This window comes from Pinus tabuliformis, chromosome J, assembly GCF_031772625.1.
Source record: "Pinus tabuliformis cultivar Carrire ecotype Pingquan chromosome J, CPIR1, whole genome shotgun sequence".
Classification (NCBI taxonomy): domain Eukaryota; kingdom Viridiplantae; phylum Streptophyta; class Pinopsida; order Pinales; family Pinaceae; genus Pinus; species Pinus tabuliformis.
In genome coordinates this window covers 788,838,637-788,848,551 of record NC_142295.1, presented here as the reverse complement: position 1 = coordinate 788,848,551, position 9,915 = coordinate 788,838,637, and the positions used below count along the sequence as shown (strand labels likewise).

The 9,915-nt window shown below is 37.5% G+C and overlaps 1 non-coding gene across 1 annotated transcript; it reads left to right on the top strand.

Annotated features, from left to right (window-relative positions):
• Window positions 1-1,314: 1,314 nt before the first annotated feature.
• On the top strand, window positions 1,315-1,386 carry TRNAQ-UUG (transfer RNA glutamine (anticodon UUG)). The gene has a single exon. It is a non-coding gene; the product is annotated as a tRNA-Gln (tRNA).
• The last annotated feature ends 8,529 nt before the right edge of the window (window positions 1,387-9,915 follow it).

Below are 9,915 nucleotides of genomic sequence, written 5' to 3'. Positions count from 1 at the left end.
GTCTTATAAAGGTGATTAAGTTTTTTTATAATCAAAATTTATTTTCTAAGTATTATTTAAGGTTTATGTCGAGTTCTCTCTTATATCTCATTCAAGAATACTTATATATATATATAATTTCCAAAAATTCCTTTTTACTAGATTTTAAGTTTTTCTCTTTAAATCTCTTTTAATATATACACTCTTGCCCACTTTCTTCTTTTATTGTTACACATTTTATCCTACTCTAGTTTGGACTCTCTAACTTCTTAAGAAAAAACACATGCTCTTAACCATTAAATCCACTCAAATTATACATTGTATGTGTCCACCTCATTATTCCATTGCTTTAAACATGGAGGGAGAGTTTCTTAACTTTGCCCTTTAAGAATATCCAATCTAATTAGACAATGTTTTGAAAATTTTCCTTTCCGTATTGCATTTTCCACTCATAATTTGGTTCTATTAATTTTAACATGTCAAAAAATTATTAAACCCTTTAACTTTATTGTGTCTAAAGTAGTAAAATATTTTACAACATAGTATGGAGAAGATATTGTCATATAACATAACATAACATTCCATAACAACAAAATTAAAATAAATAATTATATACTTGTAAATATGACATTACATTAAAAAATAATAAAATAATAAAATGAAAATAAATAACCCTACACAAAAGGTATTTTTGAGTAGAGAGACTTATTATACAGCCCAGTATGATGTGTAAAGGTGTCTGTGCTTCATTAAAATTGAAATTTTACTCATGTCCCCACCAAAATAAAAATTTTAAAAAATCTAAAAATTAAAAAAATTAAATAACTATACAAAACATTTAAATAATATAAACTCATAAAAAAATTTAGAAAAAATAAATAAATCTACTTAACTCATACTAAATCTTTATTTCTGAACCATATTAATTCGAGCTCTTAATTCTCAAACGATATGAAACTCAATTTAACCGAGAACCAAAAAAAATTACAACAATCACAACATATTACTAATAATATTTTTGCTAATCACACGCTCTTTTTTGAAAGCGCACCTCTAGGTTGGGTGGACACTCCGGATTCTTCCATTGATCAGTGGTAGATCTTAGATTGGCTCAGCCTCCAACGAACAATAAACCATAGCAATGGGTTTGCTATGGTCCATTCCGTCATACGGGATTTTATATTACGTGACTGGAGCCAACCTTTTATAGACGGCATGTTGGATGGCCAAGATTCCGAAGCGGAGCAAAGGGGCCAACCCAAATTGCAAACAAGGCAGTTACGGTGTGTCTAATATTTCAAAGAAAAGGTTTCAAGATGAAATTTGTCGTGTGCCGGTTCTATGGTGTAGTGGTTAGCACTCTGGACTTTGAATCCAGCGACCTGGGTTCGAATCCCGGTAGGACCTTTTCCATTTTTCATTTCATTTTTATTCGACGACCCTCTGTTCCGCATTGAGCTGGATGAGTATATCTTCGTACAATTAACATATAACATAGTGTGAACCTAGTTTTATATATATATATTTCATTTTTTTTTATTCGACCAACCAACATCTGTTCCGCATTGAGTTGGATGAGTATATTTTGGTATAATTAATACGTGTTAATTTAGTTTTATATATATACAAAAATATTTTTTATTTATTTTATTATTTATGGAAAAGCATTTTGATATTATTAATATATAATATAATGTAAATCTAGTTTTATATATACATTTCTATTTACTTTAAGTTGATCAAATAAAATTTATAAAATAAAAAATATATAATATAGAGTACATTTTAGCACAATTAATATATAGCATAGGGTAAATCTAAATTTTAGTTCCATACATTGAAAGCATATTGTTCTTCTAGTCATGTGTGGAAGAGATGTTACAGTGTATTAATCTTATATATATTTTATTTAGTTTTTGTTGTATTATTTTATTTGATTAATTTTTTTTCAATAGTGAGTTTGATGAGCATATTTTAGTGCAATTAATATATAATATAAGAGTATATCTGAGTTGGATATATATTTGAGCTAGATACAGTTTGGGTGGGCTTAATGGTTAAGAGCATGTATTTCCTCTTAAAAGGTCACTGGGGTAGAGTATGTATGCCTTCGTAGGCTTAGCAATCAAATCACTGCGCGGAGGTGGATCCCTTATCTCACAAACAAAGAAATCTCATACACCAATGTGATGCCGAACTTCGTTGTGACCTTAAAATTATATATATAATTTTATTTTATACTGATTAAATAAAAATAATAAAATAAAATGAAATGAAATGAATCCAGCGAACTAGGTTTGAATCCCGGTAAGACCTTTTGGATCTTTGATGATGTGCCTTTAGCTCAATGTATCGGATAATTCAATACCTTTAAAGCATATTGTTCATCCAACTCAGTGTGTCGGAGAGATATTAATCTTATATATATTTTATTTCGTTTTTATTTTATTATTTTTATTTGATCAACATATGTTCTGCATTGATCAACGCAGTGTATCAGATAATTCTATCCACATTTAAAGCATATTGTTCATCCAGCTTAGTATGCAGAAGAGACATTACTCCTATAAATATTTATTTCGTTTTAATTTTATTATTTTTATTTGACCCATATTTGTTCCACATTAAGTTGGATGAGTATATTTGGGAACAATTAATCTATAACATAGATTTATATAATAATAAAATGAAATATATTATTATTATTATTATCCAATTTTAAAGTTATAGCCAAGCTAGACACCATATTGGTGTATGAGACCCCCTTGTTTATGGGACAAGGGACCCACCTCCATGCAATGATTGACTGTTATGTCTACGAAGGCATACATAGTGTACCCCTCTGATTTTGAACATGTGACCTTTTAGGAAAAAACACATGCTCTTAATCATTAGGCCCACTCAAGTTGTATACATTTAGGCACAATTAATATATAGCATAGTGTAAATTTAGATTTTAATTCTATACATTTAAAGCATATTGTTCCTCCAACTTAGTGTATTAGTGTGGGCAAGAGATGTTACACTATATTAAATGTTTCTCCTTCCACCATTATCATTATTATGAAAAATCTAGTCGACTGCGATATGGAAAAAGCTTGTCGATTGCGAATTTGGTGAGGAATTCTGGTAGGTTTTGTCGAGTGTTTGAATCAGCTAGTTCTTGTAATTTTATAGTGCCGTAGACCGATTGTCCCCATCGATATCCTGTACGAGCCTCACCGTTCAGAGAACCATGCCGACAAGGTTTTTGTTGTCTAATAAAGCCTCTGACAGTGGAACCTTAGGGGCAAGCTTTTCTTAGAGATATTCATCGAGTATATTGCCTGTGACGTGGGAGGGGAAGTCCCCTAACTTCTTTTGATTGAAGTTTTGGCAAACAATGTTTCACTGGAGCCTACTGCTAGAAGCCCCGTAGATCCCCTCACAGGCAACGTTATTAGCTTGTAACTCTGTTCATCTTTAGCCTTTGCCGCAACAAAGAAAGTGAGTATCTAATACGGGGTCAGATCCGTGATAGATCCCGCTACTGTTACAGGCGGGAGCCAACATGATTGAGTCACCTCACGACGCTTTCAATAGTGAAATTTTTCCAAAAGCTGCAAAAATGGGGTGCAGAGGCTTGCCAAAGCTCCAAACAAACAAGAGATTTGGACCATTAGCAACATTTGCACGAAAGGCACAAGTTGAGAAGACATACTTTGTTCATGGGAAAAATTTGCTTATTGACGAATTTATCCGCACTTACTTCAATAGTTCATGGGCAATTAATGTCGAACTTTTATCTTTGAAATTTTCCATTGACGAGCAGCGAGCAACATGGAGAGCAGCGAGCAGCATGGTTAGTAGTGAGAGCAGCGAGCATTGAGCAGTGTGGAGTTTTTACGCAACAAAATTATTGAGCAAAAAGCAGAGAGCAGCCACAATCTGAACGACGGGGAGAAGTGCGAAGTAATCTTGGCATTTTATAGACCTACATCTTTCTTGGAATAGGTTGGACAACAAATGCATTCAAACATGACAATGGGACAAGAAATTTCAGAACATGTGGGGACAAATGGTTTTGGACACGTGAAAATTGCCTCATCCGCCAAAGCTGGGAAGTGGGTTTGGGTCAATGTCAAACAATATCGAGGCATTTTAAAACAAAGACTAGCCCGTCTAAAATGGGAGTAGAAAAAGAGAAAAGGGTCTCAAAAGGAAAGTACTCGAGCCCTTCATAATGAGTACTCAAACAAGTGCCCTCTACAAGCACATGGCAAGAAGAAGTCTAGAGGAAACGTCACTGATGATTCTGCCTTCTATAGTTCCACATCCACACCTCTCACCTCGCCATTTGATCTTTATGTGAAAGAATTGTTAAATGCAAAACAAAGAGGGGAGGTTTCAGAAGCTAAATAGCAGGGAAGAGATCACAAAATTCATATAATAACAACTGAGAATAAGGCTTCAGCGGAAAGCAGTAAAGTTCTGAAAGAACAAGTGACATTGCTATAGAAAGCTCTCCTGATAGGGAAGACATAATGGCAACACATGAAGGCAGATGTGCAAAACATAAAGAAATCTGTAGTGGAAAGTACAAAGATGGTGAATGCGAAATCATCCCAGGATAAAGGGAAAATGATTACCCAAATAGACAACCACGAAGAGAAAGCAAGAGAACAAAGGAAAGGAGATTCCACCAAAGTTTCCACCTGTCCGATGTGAACGATTTTCTCTCTCTTCCCTCGGATTGGCACTCGTTGTATGGTATCGAGTGGAACTCGGTTGAAACCGCTTACTGCTCGAAGCCCCTTCGATATTCTGTCAGTTTTGTGGAATCCCGCTTTCATGGAATCAGAATGATATCCATTGTATTTTATAATTTTTTGGGTCTGGGTGCTTGCGGCCTTTCCTTCTTTGAGGAGTTTGCCCTGCGATATGTGATTAGCGACTTTTATCAGAAACTACCCCCATTTCTAGAAATGGCCTCTACATTTGCTAATTTGTGATAGCGCGCGTTACCATGGGCCGACGGTCTATGCGCTTGACCGACGGTCCTCATTGCTCCACGCTGATCACAAATTGCAACTGTTACAAGGATATCTCCGATAAGCTTGATCTTTGTAAGACTTTTAATCCTTGACATGATTTTTAAAGAGTTCATGAAAACTTAGAGAGTGTTCTAGGATCCAATTTGGATCAAGTATGCATGCTAAGATCCTAGCTAGTTACCTTGTAGGAAAATAGGATGAGGAGGAAGAATTAGGATTAGCAATACTATACACAAAATGTAAAAGAAAGAGACTACTAAAGGAATAACCATTATATCATATTGAAATTTGTGTCATATGTAGCAAAGAGAATCCTACAAGTATTTTTCCATCTATAATCAAATTGAAAGATATCTATCAAGAAGCAGAAGAGTTGAAACAACTTTGATTCGTTGCATAAAAAAGACCATGGCCACAAAAGCCACAAGGTATGATCCAAGATCCATCTCAAAATTTTAGCTCTTATTGGACTAACCCTTCCATGCATTATTACTCACAATGGTGGTTCTTACATTCTTAGTAATGGATGGCTTCTCCTACTCTGATCAATGGATTTGGAAACAAGGTTGGAGAAATCATACATATGGGGGCCCTTAACAAGCCCCTATGTAGCTCCTTCCTTATCTTCAAATGTAATCATCCACATCCATCCCTCCATGACTAAAATTTCCTACATAACCCATAGCTAGCCCTAATAATGGTAGGTTATCTCAACCAACACAAGCTATTGTGCTTGTAACGTACATGGATTACTTTATATTTTCCTCGGACTACCATTACATCCACTATAGATATGGGAAGGCACTGAGTAAAGAGAATCCTCATGTGCATATTGAAGATCTCAATGTGGAATATTGAAATGAAGAGCCCAAGCATAAGTCATCTCCTAAAACTTTAAGAACCAATAAAAAAATCCTTGAACTTCAAGGACCACCTTATTATTAAAAAATAAATCCAGAAAAACTTGTAACTCAACTAAAATTTTATTTCTTGAGCGAGCTCAAGAATGCGAGTGTCAATATTCCACTTTTACAAGCTATTAAAGATGTGTCAATTTACTCAAAATTGGTGAGGGAAATTTGTTTGAGGATGCCCAATCAAATAAGGAAAGATCCCAAGAAAAACATTAAATCTTATTTTGGGAGGAGCCCTCACAGAAAAATATTATGATCTCAATAGCATAGTTGTTAACATGTAGATCAATAACATTGTTATTCCAAACATATTAATTACATGGATACCACCATTAATGTTATGACATGAGAACCATGGATTTCTTAGCACCCTTTGGCTTCAACTAGTTGATAGGTCAAAAGTTAAACTAGAAAGATTTTTGGAGGATGTAGTGATATCTGTAGAATCATGGGAGCATCCTTCTGAATTTATGGTTCTCCATCCTGAATTCCCAATGGGGTGATGCCCTCTAATCCTTGGCAGCCATGGTTAGCCACTGCAACTGCATATATTGGTTGCAGATCTAGGAGTAGGACAATCTCTCATGGCACCTCCACTAAATGAATGACCTTATATCCGCCTTCCAAGCCTAGTGTAAATTTTTGAACACCTTTCTAGGAAAATGGGGAGGATAGTAATGAGGAATAAGTAGCTCATCAAGTCCTCACTATTGACCAATATCATACCATTAGGGAGAAAATTAAGGATAATGAAATCAATGATATCATTGCCTTCTCCTCATCCTATAAAACACATTTTCTTAACCACATAATGCAACTTGATGTCCAGGCCTATCTTTCCTTGAAAAATGCCTCACCTCTCAAACATGAATTCTCAATTAAATAAGGCTAAGGGTTAAATTTAGAGGCAATTGAAATTATACATGGAAAAACCTTTAAGTTTTTATTTTTGTAAATAAGATAGAATATATTACTTGGTAAACTAAGAGGTTACAAAATTTGGGTTGTGTGGGAAAGAGAACCCAACACACGACCCAACCGAAAAACTAGAGAAGGTCATAGCATTGTCTTTTTTACAATACTATGCTAACAAACGAGGGTTCTAAGTACTAAGGTGGAAACCAAGAGGATCCCTCTTTACAACATTCTCAAAATTGAGAGTATAGAAGCCGAGAAAGGAGAAGAAAGCATTGTTGCAGCCGATCGCATCGATTTTGATTTCCTCCGTGACAAAACGCCTTTCATGGAGGAAGAAGAACGTGAACGAAGGAAGAAAAATAGGGAAGTAAAAAGATGACATCACTCCTGGTTGGTAGTGACCCGGTCCTCATCCAGAGGAACGGGAGTCTCTTGAGAGCTTCCCTCTTGCTACGCGGTGGTGATCCATCAACTTGTGGAGGCCCCAGTGTCCTCTTTCTTAATGCTCGGGGATCATTCAACAATTGAATGGACCTTCACTTTCAACTTCTTATTGATGACAGTATAATTCGGAGCGTCCCAAGTGACGAATCTATAGTGGTGGATGGCTTCTACATACATTACAAACTTCTTAGTGAGCTTGTCAATATTTGTTTCTAGAGCCTTGGTGCGCTCCTCTTGTTCCTACATAGCAAGCCCCATGATGGTCTTCATTTTCCACCATGTTTCTATAGTGCGCACATAGAGGATTTCACACGCTCGAGTGAAAGCAGGGTCCGAAATCCATGTGAATTCGGTGTCCACCTCCTCAGTGGTGATCTCTCTTCGAAGAACATTTGTTTGGGCTTCTAAAGAAATTCGGTGTTGAGTTTCCAGATTAACCATTGTCGCGTAGCACAGAGATGTGCGCCTTGCAGATGTCTCCGCGTGAGTGGTAGGGGGCAGGCCCAGGCGCTGCCAGTGGGAGGGTGTGTGACTACGTGCATCTCCACAACTTGGACTAGGGGTGGAAAAGTTCCTCGAGGCTATGAGAGAAGCACAAGGACAGGAGAGCGGGGGGAACCAGAGAGCGAGGGACCAACTAAGAGGGGAAAAGGTAGAGAGAAGAATGAGGGGGAGAAGGGGGAGGGGTGAATTTATAGAAGCCAGGAGAAGGAGGGAGGCTGGGATGAGGGAGAGGGGGCGGGAAGGGGAAGCATGTGAAGATTTGATGAGGGGTAGTGGAGGAATGACATTGCAGTGAGGATGTGACTGAGAGGCGACAATCACACCAGGGAGAGGGGATGTGGCATCGCGAGCTCTAGAATCAGGCGAGCCAAGGATGACTCTGTACTCAAGCGCAATCCACTGATCCTTCCAACTAAGCAGAGAATCGACCTTGAAATGATGAAAGGTACGTGAACAATTATTGTTCGATAGAGTAGTTATCTTCGTCATTGATTGATGCGCATTGCTGACAGAGTTCCCCTTCCTCCAATTCCTGCCACGCTTGGGACTTCATGCTTAGGGTACCAGTGGTACCTTCATTCACCAGTCCGTTCGCAAGTTTATTTCCCTTCCTTCTGATTGCTTGATAGTGGAGGCCATCCATGCTGTCAATTCCCTGCTTGATTCATTATATTATTATTTTTTTCGAAATTTTTTCCACCTCGATACCCTGCTGAAGTTTTTTGTTGATTTGGGTGGCCAGCGTGGAATCTCCTTCAACTAACAGAGGATTGAGGTTTAGTTCGTGCGCTATGGTGATGCCATGTTCCAGGGCATGAAGTTTTACAACATTGTTTGTAGTTGAACCTATGTTTCCCTCATAAATCCATATTATCTCTCCTTTGGAGTTTCTGAAGAATCCTCCAAAACTGTCTAGGCCCATATTCCCTTTAGCTGCGCCATCGCAGTTGAGCTTGAAGGTCCCTTGCTCTGGCGGCCACCAAGTGTTATTTTTATTTTCTTTCCTAGGGAGGGGAGTGACTTCGCAAACCTTGATTTGAAGGAGATCCAACATTGAGAGAATTCTCACTTCGAATAAGGTGGGAGGGGCTTTGACAGTCTGAGTGGGAAGAGAGGTCATTGTTTCCCAGAGCACACTTTTGAACATTGAGATAATGAATTCCTCCTGGGTGGAGAAGCCACGAAAGATTCTGGCATTGCGTTCCTTCCACATAGCCCAGAAGATTAAACCAATAATTAAATTCCATGCGCAGTTAACCAGAGGATGTGGGGAAAAGACTGTTCTATAGTTTGTGATGGTACTTTGGATAGAAGAGGGGTCTCGATTAGAGCTTTTGAATACCAAAGAAATCCAATTCCATAAATTGGATGCGAAAGGGCAACCATTTAACAGATGATTGGGGGTTTCTTCTTCTTGCTGGCAGAGGGGGCATGTCGAAGGGCCAATAAAGCCTTTTCTTCTTAGATTTTCCCATGTTAAGACTTTTCTGTGCGTGACTAACCATAGAAAGATATAATTTTTCAGCCAATGCTTCTTGTCCCAGATTGCATTCCACTTCAGATCTGGTTGGAGTTGATTCTTCTTTGCTATGTATCTGTAGGCTTCTCTTAATATGAAGTGTCCAGCTAAGTTTTCCCCCCATCTGAGTTTATCCTCAGCAAAGTCAAGGGTGGTTTATGTTTTTTGTAATTCTAAAGAGAGGTCCGACCAGGTTTGGGGGTTCATGTGGGGAATCCATTCCTCTTGTTTTATCCAATTTCTCCATCTGTCGTTTGATTCACTTTTTCCCCAGTACTGGTTGACTTTGATCTTCCCTCTGTTTTGCATTTCTAAAAACCTTTAAAATTAATTGAGGGCTAACATAAGAGAAAAAAACAATTGGTTAAACTATTACAAAAGTACAATGATTATTTTGCTTGGACTTATTTGGACATGAAGGGGATCCATCTTGACCTATGTACACATTGCATTTATATTAAGGAAGGCTCTTGAATCATTAAATAGCCTTAGCACTAGATGAACCCTGCACTGAGAGACATAGTAAAATAAGAGCTAAAAAAGTTGTTTGTAATTGGCTTTACCTACCCAATTTTTTATAGCTAATGGGTCTTCCCTCTTGTCA